Raw genomic sequence first — 12,181 nt, forward strand, 5'->3', positions numbered from 1 at the left:
TGAAACTGAAAGATGATTAAATTTGATAAAGCTCTAGCCAGATTAACCAACAGAAAAAGACACAAATTACCAATATCGTAAGTTAAAAAGAGGTCATTACTGCAGAATGCATTATCATGAAAAGAATACAAACAGAATACTGCAAACAGTATGTCACCCACCAACCTCAAGAAAATTTTCATGCAATGAGGTTACATCATACCATTTTCAATCTAGCGGCACATCCCTTTTATGTATTAGTTTGGCTTTGAGAGACCCAAAGGCTTAGCTAAAATCTATCAATCAATAATAACAATAATAATAATAATAAATGAGATCCTTAAAATTCAAAGAGTAAAGTGCCATCTTCTGGCAAACCTGCCTATTTTCTGTCTGAGAACTGTAATTCCAAAAGCTGTAGCTCTATACAAAGATGACAAAGGTCTTACACAATCAAGAATTACAATAGCCATTATGAGAAACCTTTTAGACAATATCATTCATTTAAGTGCACTTGAAATTAGGTATCACACAAGCAGAATGGGTTACCTATTTTTATTGATACACAGGAACTTCCAAAAGGCTCAAAAATTCCAAAATGGTTTTATTAAAAAAACTTATTGAAAAATGTTAATGACAATTTAAAGACACAAGATCAAAATCAAAGTCTGCCAATTAGCCTTGCAGCTACAGCAGCTTCAAGGCCAGCACCTCAAAGCAACACCAAAGCCTCCTCTGTTACACCCTCCAAACAATCCATCATCAAAAGTCTGGTCCAGAAATTGATGTCTCATTTGTAATCAACAGGGACTCTGGAAAAGAAATTATCTTCAAATGGCCTATGCAAATTTTTCAACATCAACTCAAACATCTCCATCTCTGCCTTCAAAGGAGGGTCTCCTAATGGGTTCCTCCCAGAGCTGATTAACCTCTGAGGGATTTTCTGGTAAATGGCTTCATTATTCCACTTACTAGCCAAGGAGAAACTAAAAGTAAAATTAATAATAATAAAATAAAACCTTGTCAAATTTTGATAAATATCAGAGCTATTCTCTACATTTCAGACCTCACTCAGAGCCAGTAGGTGGGATCCTAGAACTAGAAGAAGTGTGCAAAGTATAAGAACTCTTACCAGAGTCAGGCTTTCTGAATCTTTGTCCATAGTGCCCTGTTGAGAGAAGAAAATAAAATGTAATATTGTTCCTTCCTTTCCAAATCCAAACCAATTTGTTATTATTTATTTCTCTCCCAGAGATAGCTATTGCCTTCTTGAGTACTTTGGTTTGTGTCATAAGAGTTTGATTTGGCTTTTGGTTATTTCTTTTGGCTCTCTTTGGGAATGACTCTGGATCTTGTGAAGGAAATAATTCTGCACCCTCTCTGAGGACACCTGTTGAGTCCATGGAGTTGCATAATATTGCCAGAATATTTACTGCTTGTCATGACTGAAATTTGATATTTTGAAATATATGAAATAAATATGAAAGGATTAATGAATAAATAAATATGATTTATTTATTAGTAATAATATAAATAAATAAATATGAAATGATTTAATAACTTCATAAACAGAAATGTGCTCAAACTGGAAGCTGATACTCAGAGTCTTAAAAAAAAAAAAAAGTTTAGCCTTTCTCCTCTAAGCTAGATGACATCAGAGGAAAAGAAACAATCCAACATGGGTGGATGGGTATGCCAGTGTTTTATTTTCAAGGCTATAATCCAAATCCTTGAGAAATTAAAAACAATTATCTTTTCTGATAAATCTGTTTAGAATTAGAAATATAGCTCTAGAAGCAATCCCTTTACTAATCTTTAAACTTTCCTTATTTATCATAAAGAAGCATGTAACTTGCATTCTTTCTCAGTGCCTTTGAGATACGAAAGCTAAAGTACAAATTTTAGGGAGAACTTTCTTATCAGAAGAACAACAAACAAGGAGAAAGGTCATTTGAAACTTGGGGAAATGGAAACTATTTTAAGAGCTTCTCCACAGATATTGGGCTTTCCTGTTGGCTCAGAGGTTAAAGTATCTGCCTGCAATGTGTGAGACCTGGGTTCAATCCCTGGGTCGGGAAGATCCCCTGGAGAAGGAAATGGCAACCCACTCCAGTATTCTTGCCTGGAGAATCCCATGGACAGAGGAGCCTGGTGGGCTACAGTCCATGGGATCACAAAGAGTCGGACACAACAGAGAAACTTCACTTCACTTCCACAGATATTAGTGAAGGGCTTCAGCTATTTAAGCAGGTAACCTTAACTGATTCCATACATCAGAAAAACCACTGAGATCAAACTTCTTCATTAACTAGTGAGTTTTACATAATTGTACCCGTCTTATGGCTACCAGTGCTAATTCACTTCAGTCATGTCTGACTCTCTGGGATCCTATGGACCATAGCCCGCCAGGCTCCTCTGCCCATAGGATTCTACAGGCAAGGATACTGTAATGGGCTGTCATTTCCTTCTCCAGGGGAATCTGCCCTACCCAGGGATCCAAACTGCATCTCTTACATCTCTGGCATTGGCAGGCAAGTTCTTTACCACTAGTGCCACCTGGGAAGCCCTAATGGCTACTACTTTAAAGCAAAATTGTAACATCTCTGGTTTCATCTGTTCAAATGTGTGTCTATATATGCATTGTAGATATGTGCTATGCAGTATTTTTATACCTCCAAAGAGTACTGCCAAAAATAATTTATAAAAATGTTCTATTTCATTGGCTTCAGAAATAAGTGCTTATATTAACTGAAGAAATATAAGAGAAAACTAAGAAGGTAACCTCTGGAATTTAGAACAATTCTTTATTTCAGGCTAGGAATATTTACTTCTCAGTTCAGTTCAGTCACTGAGTCGTGTCCAACTCTTTGTGACCCCATGAACCACAGCACGCTAGGCCTCCCTGTCCATCACCAATTCCTGGAGTTTACCCAAACTCATGTCCGTTGAGTCGGTGATGCCATTCAACCATCTCATCCTCTGTCATCCTCTTCTCCTCCTGCCCTCAATCCGTCCCAGCATCAGGGTCTTTTCAAATGAGTGAGCTCTTTGCATCAGGTGGCCAAAGTATTGGAGTTTCAACTTCAACATCAGTCCTTCCAATGAATATTCAGGACTGATTTCCTTTAGGATGGACTGGTTGGGTCTCCTTGCAGTCCAAGGGACTCTCAAGAGTCTTCACCAACACCACAGTTCAAAAGCATCAATTTTTCAGTGCTCAGCTTTCTTTATAGTCCAACTCTCACATCCATACATGACCACTGGAAAAAACCATAGCCTTGACTAGACGAACCTTTGTTGGCAAAGTAATGTCTCTGCTTTTGAATATGCTGTCTAGGTTGATCATAACTTCCCTTCCAAGGAGTAAGCATCTTTTAATTTCATGGCTGAAATCACCATCTGCAGTGATTTTGGAGCCCAGAAAAATAAAGGCAGCCACTGTTTCCACTGTTTCCCCATCTATTTGCCATGAAGTGATGGGACTGGATGCCATGATTTTAGGATTTTCTGTATGTAGAGCCTTAAGCCAACTTTTTCACTCTCCTCTTCCATTTTCATCAAGAGGCTCTTTAGTTCTTCTTCACTTTCTGCCATAAAGGTGGTGTCATCTGCATATCTGAGGTTATTGATATTTCTCCCAGCAATCTTGATTCCAGCTTGTGTTTCCTCCAGCACAGTGTTTCTCATGATGTACTCTGCATATAAGTTAAATAAGCAGGGTGACAATATACAGCCTTGACATACTCCTTTTTCTATTTCGAAAGAGTCTGTTGTTCCTTGTCCAGTTCTAACTGTTGCCTCCTGACCTGCATACAGGTTTCTCAAGAGGCAGGTCAGGTGGTCTGGTATTCCCATCTCTATCAGAATTGTCCATTAGGGTTTTCTATGTAGAGGATCATGTCATCTGCAAATAGTGAGAGTTTACTTCTTCTTTTCCAATTTGGATTCCTTTTATTTCTTTTTCTGCTCTGATTGCTGTGGCCAAAACTTCCAAAACTATGTTGAATAGTAATGGTGAAAGTGGGCACCCTTGTCTTGTTCCTGACTTTAGAGGAAATGCTTTCAATTTTTCACCATTGAGGATAATGTTTGCTGTGGGTTTGTCATATATAGCTTTGATTATGTTGAGGTATGTTCCTTCTATTCCTGCTTTCTGGAGAGTTTTTATCATAAATGGATGTTGAAGTGAAAAGACAGCCTTCAGAATGGGAGAGAATAATAGCAAATGAAGAAACTGACAAACAACTAATCTCAAAAATATACAAGCAACACCTACAGCTCAACTCCAGAAAAATAAATGACCCAATCAAAAAATGGGCCAAAGAACTAAATAGACATTTCTCCAAAGAAGACATACAGATGGCTAACAAACACATGAAAAGATGCTCAACATCACTCATTATCAGAGAAATGCAAATCAAAACCACTATGAGGTACCATTTCACATCAGTCAGAATAGCTGCGATCCAAAAGTCTACAAGTAATAAATGCTGGAGAGGGTGTGGAGAAAAGGGAACCCTCTTACACTGTTGGTGGGAATGCAAACTAGTACAGCTACTATGGAAAAGAGTGTGGAGATTCCTTAAAAAACTGGAAATAGAACTGCCTTATGATCCAGCAATCCCACTGCTGGGCATACACACTGAGGAAACCAGAAGGGAAAGAGACACGTGTGCCCCAATGTTCATCGCAGCACTGTTTATAATAGCCAGGACATGGAAGCAACCTAGATGTCCATCATCAGATGAATGGATAAGAAAGCTGTGGTACATATACACAATGAAGTATTACTCAGCCATTAAAAAGAATACATTTGAATCAGTTCTAATGAGGTGGATGAAACTGGAGCCTATTATACAGAGTGAAGTAAGCCAGAAAGAAAAACACCAATACAGTATACTAATGCATATATATGGGATATAGAAAGATGGTAACAATAACCCTGTGTACGAGACAGCAAAAGAGACACTGATGTATAGAACAGTCTTATGGACTCTGTGGGAGAGGGAGAGGGTGGGAAGATTTGGGAGAATGGCATTGAAACATGTAAAATATCATGTATGAAACGAGTTGCCAGTCCAGGTTCGATGCACGATACTGGATGCTTGGGGCTGGTGCACTGGGATGACCCAGAGGGATGGTATGGGGAGGGAGGAGGGAGGAGGGTTCAGGATGGGGAACACATGTATACCTGTGGCGGATTCATTTTGATATTTGGCAAAACTAATACAATTTTGTAAAGTTTAAAAATAAAATAAAATTAAAAAAAAAAAAGAATTGTCCACAGTTTATTCTGATCCACACAGTATGTACTGAAAACCTAACTGACCCCTAGCTTGAATGAACAAATATAACAGTTCCTGTGAATGACTCCATTAGCAGGGCCACATTAATGGAAATGTTTTTTGCCCTGACAGGATTTGTCTTTGCAATGGTTATCATTCCCTCTGGACCAATGAATGTTGAAATACCTGATGAATTACTGGAAAATGCCTCTTAGGTTATCTTACTATACTCCTAACTTCTCACAAACAAACTGAAACCCCTCACTAGTTTGCTCCCCTGAATGTCTTTCCTTGGGTGAGAAAGAAATGACTAGGAGGCAATTAAAACTGAATCGCTTCCTCTGGCAAGGCTATATTTCCCTAGTTAGGAATAAAGGTAAAAGAGAATATGATATGAAACCTCTCTTTAACTCTCAAAAAATACTGCGAACCCTTTGTTAAGACAATAGTTAACACACAAAACCCTTAGACTCTCTGGTCAAAGTCATTCTTAATAATAGGAGAGACTTCAATTATCTTTTAGCTGAGCAAAGAGGTATCTGTGCTGTGATCAATACCACCTGCTACCCCTGGAAGAACACTCCTGGAGAAATTGAAAAGATTACTGAGCAAACCACTTGCCTTAAGGAAAAAGTGACTCCTAGAGGGGCCTTTCTTTAACATGTGTAATTTTCAATTCTGGTTTCCTCAGTGTTTATGCTCAGCAGTGGGATTGCAATTGGTTTGGATCTTAAGAAGCATGGTTCTGACTTTACGTGCATTCCAGACATTGGGGATTATCCTGTTTATAGTAACTGTAATAATCTCCTTGGTATGCTGTATTCTCTCAACAGTTTCAAGTATGTGGCCACAACCCTTAATCAGGCTCCCCAGGTGGCCCTAGTGGTAAAGAACTCACCCCTTAATACAGGAAATGTAAAAGACTTGGATTCAATCCCTGGGGCAGGAAAATTCCCTGGAGAAGGGAGTGGTAACCTACTCCAGGATTCTTGCCTGGAGAATCCCATGCACACAGTAGCTTTGCAGGCTATGGTCCATAGGATTGCAAAGAATCTTACATGACTGAAGTGACTTAGCTTGCATGCCCTTAACCTCCTGGAAAATGATCTCCCAAGACTGGAATGTCAGAAAGGAATGAAGGGAATGATCTACTTAAAGACTATGAACTTGAAAACAAGACCTGAAAAAAAAAAAAAAAGAAAGAAAATAAGACCTGAGAAGGTCACAGAGATTAAGCAGAAACGTCACAAAAGGATCCACAGAAATTGTGAAAATTTCAGAGATAGCTGAGAGTGGTGCTAAAGCCTTAAACTTTGATCACATCTCTCATATTAGGCTGAGCCTGATCAAAAGGGGCAAATAGTTTTTAAAAAGAGACAGCAGGCCCAAAATGGAGTTACCTGTACTAAACCCCAGGTCCAGGAGCCAAGATTTAATACCAAACTAACTGCAAGTCTCAACCCTCCAGGAAGGAAACCTTTAACCAGTCAGCCTGGAATTACCTGGCCAGCACCAGATGCCCTTAAAAGGGCAACTTTGTCTGAAAGAATTCATTCTTTACTAATAGCTTCCTTTTTTCCAATCCCATTTCCCTCTTTAAAAACCTTTTCTTCTCTACAGTGCAAGATGGGCTGCTGCCTGATTTATGAATTGTTTAATAAAGCCAATTAGATCTTTAAATTTCCTTGGTTGAAACTTTTTTTAACAGATAGCTTATTTGGCCATGTAAAAAATCTCCCAACACATGAACTCCTTGAAATAGTGAGAGAATATAGAAAGTTCACAGAAATCAAGATTAATAAGCAAAAAGTAATTCTTTTTTTATACCAGTAAAGGACAACTGAATTTTAAATTTAAAAAGAGAAAAAAAAAAAAAGATTTATAGTAAGACAAAAAATGGTACAATATGGGCCTGGGGCATCTGGGAGTCCCAGAAAGTAAAGGGATGATAAATACAAAATGGAGGTGTTTCAGTAAGACATAATAGCCAATGGAAAGAGCTACAATACTGATACTTTTAAAATGCTGAACAGGCAAATATTCTATGCAGAAGATTTTCAAATAACCACAAGTAGACACTCCACTTTTAAGGAGAAGAAACAAAAATTCCTACTCTATGAATAAACACAAGTATTTAGCAGGCAAAGTTTTTGTCTTCTTTCCAAAGTGTATGAAACACAAAAGAAAAAAAAAAAGAGAGAGAACTTTACCATGGACAAACACAACAAATTCTCAGTCAGCAGATCAAACATAACAACAGTGATGTCACACTGAAATTAAGAATCTATGTACAATGAGAAATATATCTGGTCTTTCGCCTGGCTCCTGACACAGCACTGGAATTACCACTTAAATTTTTCTAAGTGATAGGACTATTGTTTTTTTATTCATATGGATCCTTTTTTTTTTTTTTTTAATCACACTGGACTTTATGCTAAGGGTGGAGCCAATGGAAATGGTCACCAGAAAGACCAAGTTATTAGGGGATTGAAACTTTGAGTCTTGCCCACTGACCTCTGGGGAGGGATTAAGCTCTCTTAAAAAAAACTCTTGAACAAGGAGATCTGATGAGTTTCCAGGTGGTAAATGAACCCTTGTGCCAAGAGGGTGACATACCCGAACTCTAAGAGCATAGAGACCTCTCTAATGGACCTTACCTTATGCATCTTCACCTGACTCTTCATCTGGAGCATTTATAATATCCTTTACAATAAACCAGCAAACATCTAAGTGTTTCCCTGGATCCCGTGAGATGTTCCAGCAAATTATCAAACCTGAGGAGGGAGATGTGTAGGGAAATCAGACACAAGAGTGTAGGGAACCTAGGGATCCCTTGAAACTGATGTCTGCAGTTGAGGGTAGTCTTACCATCGAGCCCTTAACTTGTGCAGTCTGAGCTAGCTCCAAGTCCTTAGTGTCCAACTGAACTATGAACACTTTGTGTCCTTAATGAAGGAAAGACTAGCTCAGTGTGGGAGACCATCACATATTTAGTGTCAGAAGCATGGGTGTAAGTAGAAACAGCACTTACAAGTATCCTTGAAATAATTAAATGAGACTGGAACTTTAACTCTCTGATCTCCTTATAAAAAATTCAAAACCCCATTCTAATTAGAAAGAAAATATCAAATTCCAATTGAGTGGCATTAAATAAAAAATCTGACCAGTAATCCTCAAAACTGTCAAGGTTACAAAAAGAAAAAAAAATATTCTGAGAAGCTGCCACAGCCAAGAGGAGCCTAAAAAAACATGACAATTAAGTGTAATGTGGTATACTAGATAGGATCCTGGAGCAGAAAAAGTACATTAGCTAGAAACTAAGGAAATCTTCGTCCATAGGGTTGCAAAGTATCAGACACAACTGAACAGGCAGCACTTCAGGAAATATAAGATATGGATGCTAGTTGATCATAATGTATGGATACTGCTTGATTGTCACAGATGTATCATGGTAAGACAAAAGAGTAATAATAGAGAAAAGTGAGCACATGGTGCATGGAAACTCTGCACTGTTTTTGTAATTGTTTATATGTCCAAATCTTCCTTTTATTTTTTTACACTGTAATGTTTCATCATAACAGGTGAATATATTTCCTTTCTTCTCTTCAATTATTTTCACCACCAAATATTTTACTGTGATTTCTTACATACAAGGTGGAAAAGGAAGAGAGAGGGAAGATCACCAGGTATATTGATATTGGGTATTTCAAGTTACATAGAGTGTGGTAAAATATATTCATCTAAGAATTATATCAAGTATTTAACTGCTATCTCACAATAGCAATTGATATAAATAATCAAATCATTTGTTTCCTTTTTAAATTTGTTTATTGGCTTTTTATTTTGTATTGGGGTACAGCCAATTAACAATGTTGTGATAGTTTCAGGTGAACAGTGAGGGGACTCAGCCATACATATACACATGTCTGTACAACTAATATTTTCTATATGTGTTCATTCATCTATATAACATCAATATTCATCTCTAAATTTGTTACAGATAATAAATATATATATATATATATATATATATATATATATATATATATGTGCTGTGCTGTGCTTAGTTGCTCAGTCATGTCCCACTCTTTGTGACTCCATGGACTGTAGCCCACCAGGCTCCTCTGTCCATGGAGATTCTCCAGGAAAGGATACTGGAGTGGGTTGCCATGTCGTCATCCAGGGGATCCTCCCAGCCCAGGGGTCAAACCCAGGTCTCCCACATTGCAGGCAATTCTTTACCAACTGAGCCAACAGGGAGCCCAAATATATATATATATATATATATATATATATATATATATGTAAGTAAATGATAGTTGCCCCGTTCTGTCTGACTCTTTGCAATCCCAAGGACTATAGGGCCCGAGGCTCCTCTATCCATGGAATTCTCCAGGCAAGAATACTGGAGTGGATTCACTTCTCTAGAGGGTCTTCAAGACCCAGGGATTGAACACAGGTCTCCTACATTGCAGGCAGATTCTTTACCACCTAAAACATCAGGGAAGATAGATGCATAGAGCGATGGATATATCAATATATTCTTCCAGAACCCAGAACAGTGTTTTTCATAAACATACTTTTGAATGAACAAATAACATTGTTTTTGTACTAATTATTATTACATTTTATTACTTTCATTACATTTAAACATATACCTATTAACATTTCTAAAGAGTCTATTGATAGATGTAAGGTCTTTTATCATCTAGCTTTTATCATCCTCATAATTAATTCACAATGTTTTGTTCAATTGTCTTATAATGACACAAATAGAGTTCAAAGAGGAAACGATATACTAGAAACATTAACGATTCTTGTAGAAACAAACCTGGAATGGAAATCCTCTCTGTGAGAAGATATGCTCTTTAAATTGCTACAAGAATTTCTATGAGGAGTCCAAGGTGATTTTCTCAAGAGGAGACAAATGCTTTTACTCTTTTAGTGACTGCTTGATATTTTCACAGAGGGTTATAATGATCATAGGTAATGCATCACCAGGCTCTTATATGCTGTAAAATTTATGAGAGAGATGTATTTGTCAAACTCTGTGAAGGAACTCTGTGGTTGCTTATGCAGGATTAGTTTTGCTGGAAGTCCAGCAGACAGAGGCCATTTAATCAACTCTTTGCTGCTAGTCAAAATGATATCCTACTGAGACCATCTGGATGTCGGCTGGAATCAAGTTTAGCTCTACCGGTAGGAGCCAGAGTTGAGTCAGTCAATAGCCTCCTGAACAGTTATGTTTAAACAAAAGTTTAATCAGCATGCTTGTTGACAGATTGTATTACAAACGTGATTTCATAGGATAAGGGCTTTAGATATAGAGACAAAAGATTTTTAACAATTTATTTTTTTTTAAACTCTAGCAAAGTAACATAAGTATTTTAAACTTTTCCATTTTACCTAATATACAATCTTCCTAACAATTACCATTCTTGTCCTGCATAGAGTACAGTCCTATATAATTTCATCAATTTAAATCCACAGGCACAGGGTCATTTGTGCAATCATTCAGTCTTTGTTTCCTAGGAAACAGACCAGTCAAGAGATGAAAAATGGCCACCCACTTTCTTTACCACCATTATTTGACCCTTTGCTAATCCATGTAATTCATAAGTTTCTTTTTCATACTGCTCAAATTCTGCTATGGTTTTAAAGTCATTTTAGAACCTAATTTTTATCTAATATTTTAAAAAATCCTAAAATAGAGTTGTTAGCAACATTCAAAATGGTAAAATTCTTCACTGGTACAATTCATATAAATTTCTAAATCCTATGCTAACTGAAATGAACAATTCTTTCACATACTTTGTGAAAATGATCTGAGGTTTATATATATATATATATATATATATATATATATGTATATATATCTGGAGAGACAGCTATAGAATAAATATATAGAATAATGCTTGACCTAAATATACTGCTTTTCATACTGTCTAGAATTTAGTCTTTACAGATACTCTTGAATATCTTATGCTTTTGGCCATGGTATCTGGGGATCTTAGTCCCCAACCAGGGATTGAATCCATGCTCCTTATAGTGGAAACCTGGAGTCTTAACCATTGGACCAAGGGAAGTCCAGATACTCTTTGATAATCTTGGAAAGCCAACTTATGTATAAATGAATTGCATGTTAGTAAACAGTAGCATGAGCTAAGTCACTTCAGTTGTGTCTGACTCTTTGCAACTCCATGGACTGTAGTCCATCAGGCTCCTCTGTCTATGGGATTTCCCAAGCAAGAATACTGGAACATGTTTCCATTTCCTTCTCCAGGGGATCCTTCTGACCAAGGGATTGAACCCCAGTCTCTTACTTCTCTTGCTCTGGCAGATGGGTTCTTTACCACTAGTGCCACCTACTAAACGGTCAAGTAATAGTAAATATACTTGGAAACCTTCTTCTCAAAACTTGTTTATGACTTAATTATTGCCTTTATATAACACAATTTTTGAGACTGTCCACCAATTTCAAGATATGGCAGAGAAAATAGTTTCTTTCTGAATAATAACAGAAGGCTGCAAACTGGTAATCTGGAAAGCTGTCCTGGCCTCTGGATCTGTTAGTTCATTCAGTCATTCAGTCATGTCTGATTCTTCGTGACCCCAGGGACTGCAGCACTCCAGGCTTCCTTGTTCATCATCAACCCCGGAGCTCACTCAAAACTCATGTTCATCCAACCCTCTCATCCTCTGTTGTCCCCTTCTCCCGCCTTTGATCTTTTCCAAAATCAGGGTCTTTTCCAGTGAGTCAGTTCTTTGCACCAAAGTATTGGAGCTTCAGCTTCAGCATCAGTCCTTCCAATGAATATTCAGGGCTGATTTCCTTTAAGATTGACTGGTTTTATCTCCTTGCAGTCCAAGAGACTCTCAAGAGTCTTCTCCAACACCACAGTTCAAAAGCATTAATT

At 37.5% G+C, this 12,181-nt stretch overlaps 1 long non-coding RNA gene across 2 annotated transcripts in view; it reads right to left on the minus strand.

The window, feature by feature from the left end:
* Positions 1-563: 563 nt before the first annotated feature.
* The window catches only part of LOC123333727, a 38,577-nt gene continuing 26,959 nt past the window's right edge, over positions 564-12,181 (minus strand). For both annotated transcript variants that reach the window (XR_006551212.2, XR_006551213.2), the window contains 2 exons: positions 1,112-1,147; positions 564-791 (listed from right to left, as the gene is read on the minus strand). This is a non-coding gene — a long non-coding RNA (uncharacterized LOC123333727). The remainder of the gene's footprint in view (positions 792-1,111; positions 1,148-12,181) is intronic.

This window comes from Bubalus bubalis, chromosome 5, assembly GCF_019923935.1.
Source record: "Bubalus bubalis isolate 160015118507 breed Murrah chromosome 5, NDDB_SH_1, whole genome shotgun sequence".
NCBI classification, from domain to species: Eukaryota; Metazoa; Chordata; class Mammalia; order Artiodactyla; family Bovidae; genus Bubalus; species Bubalus bubalis.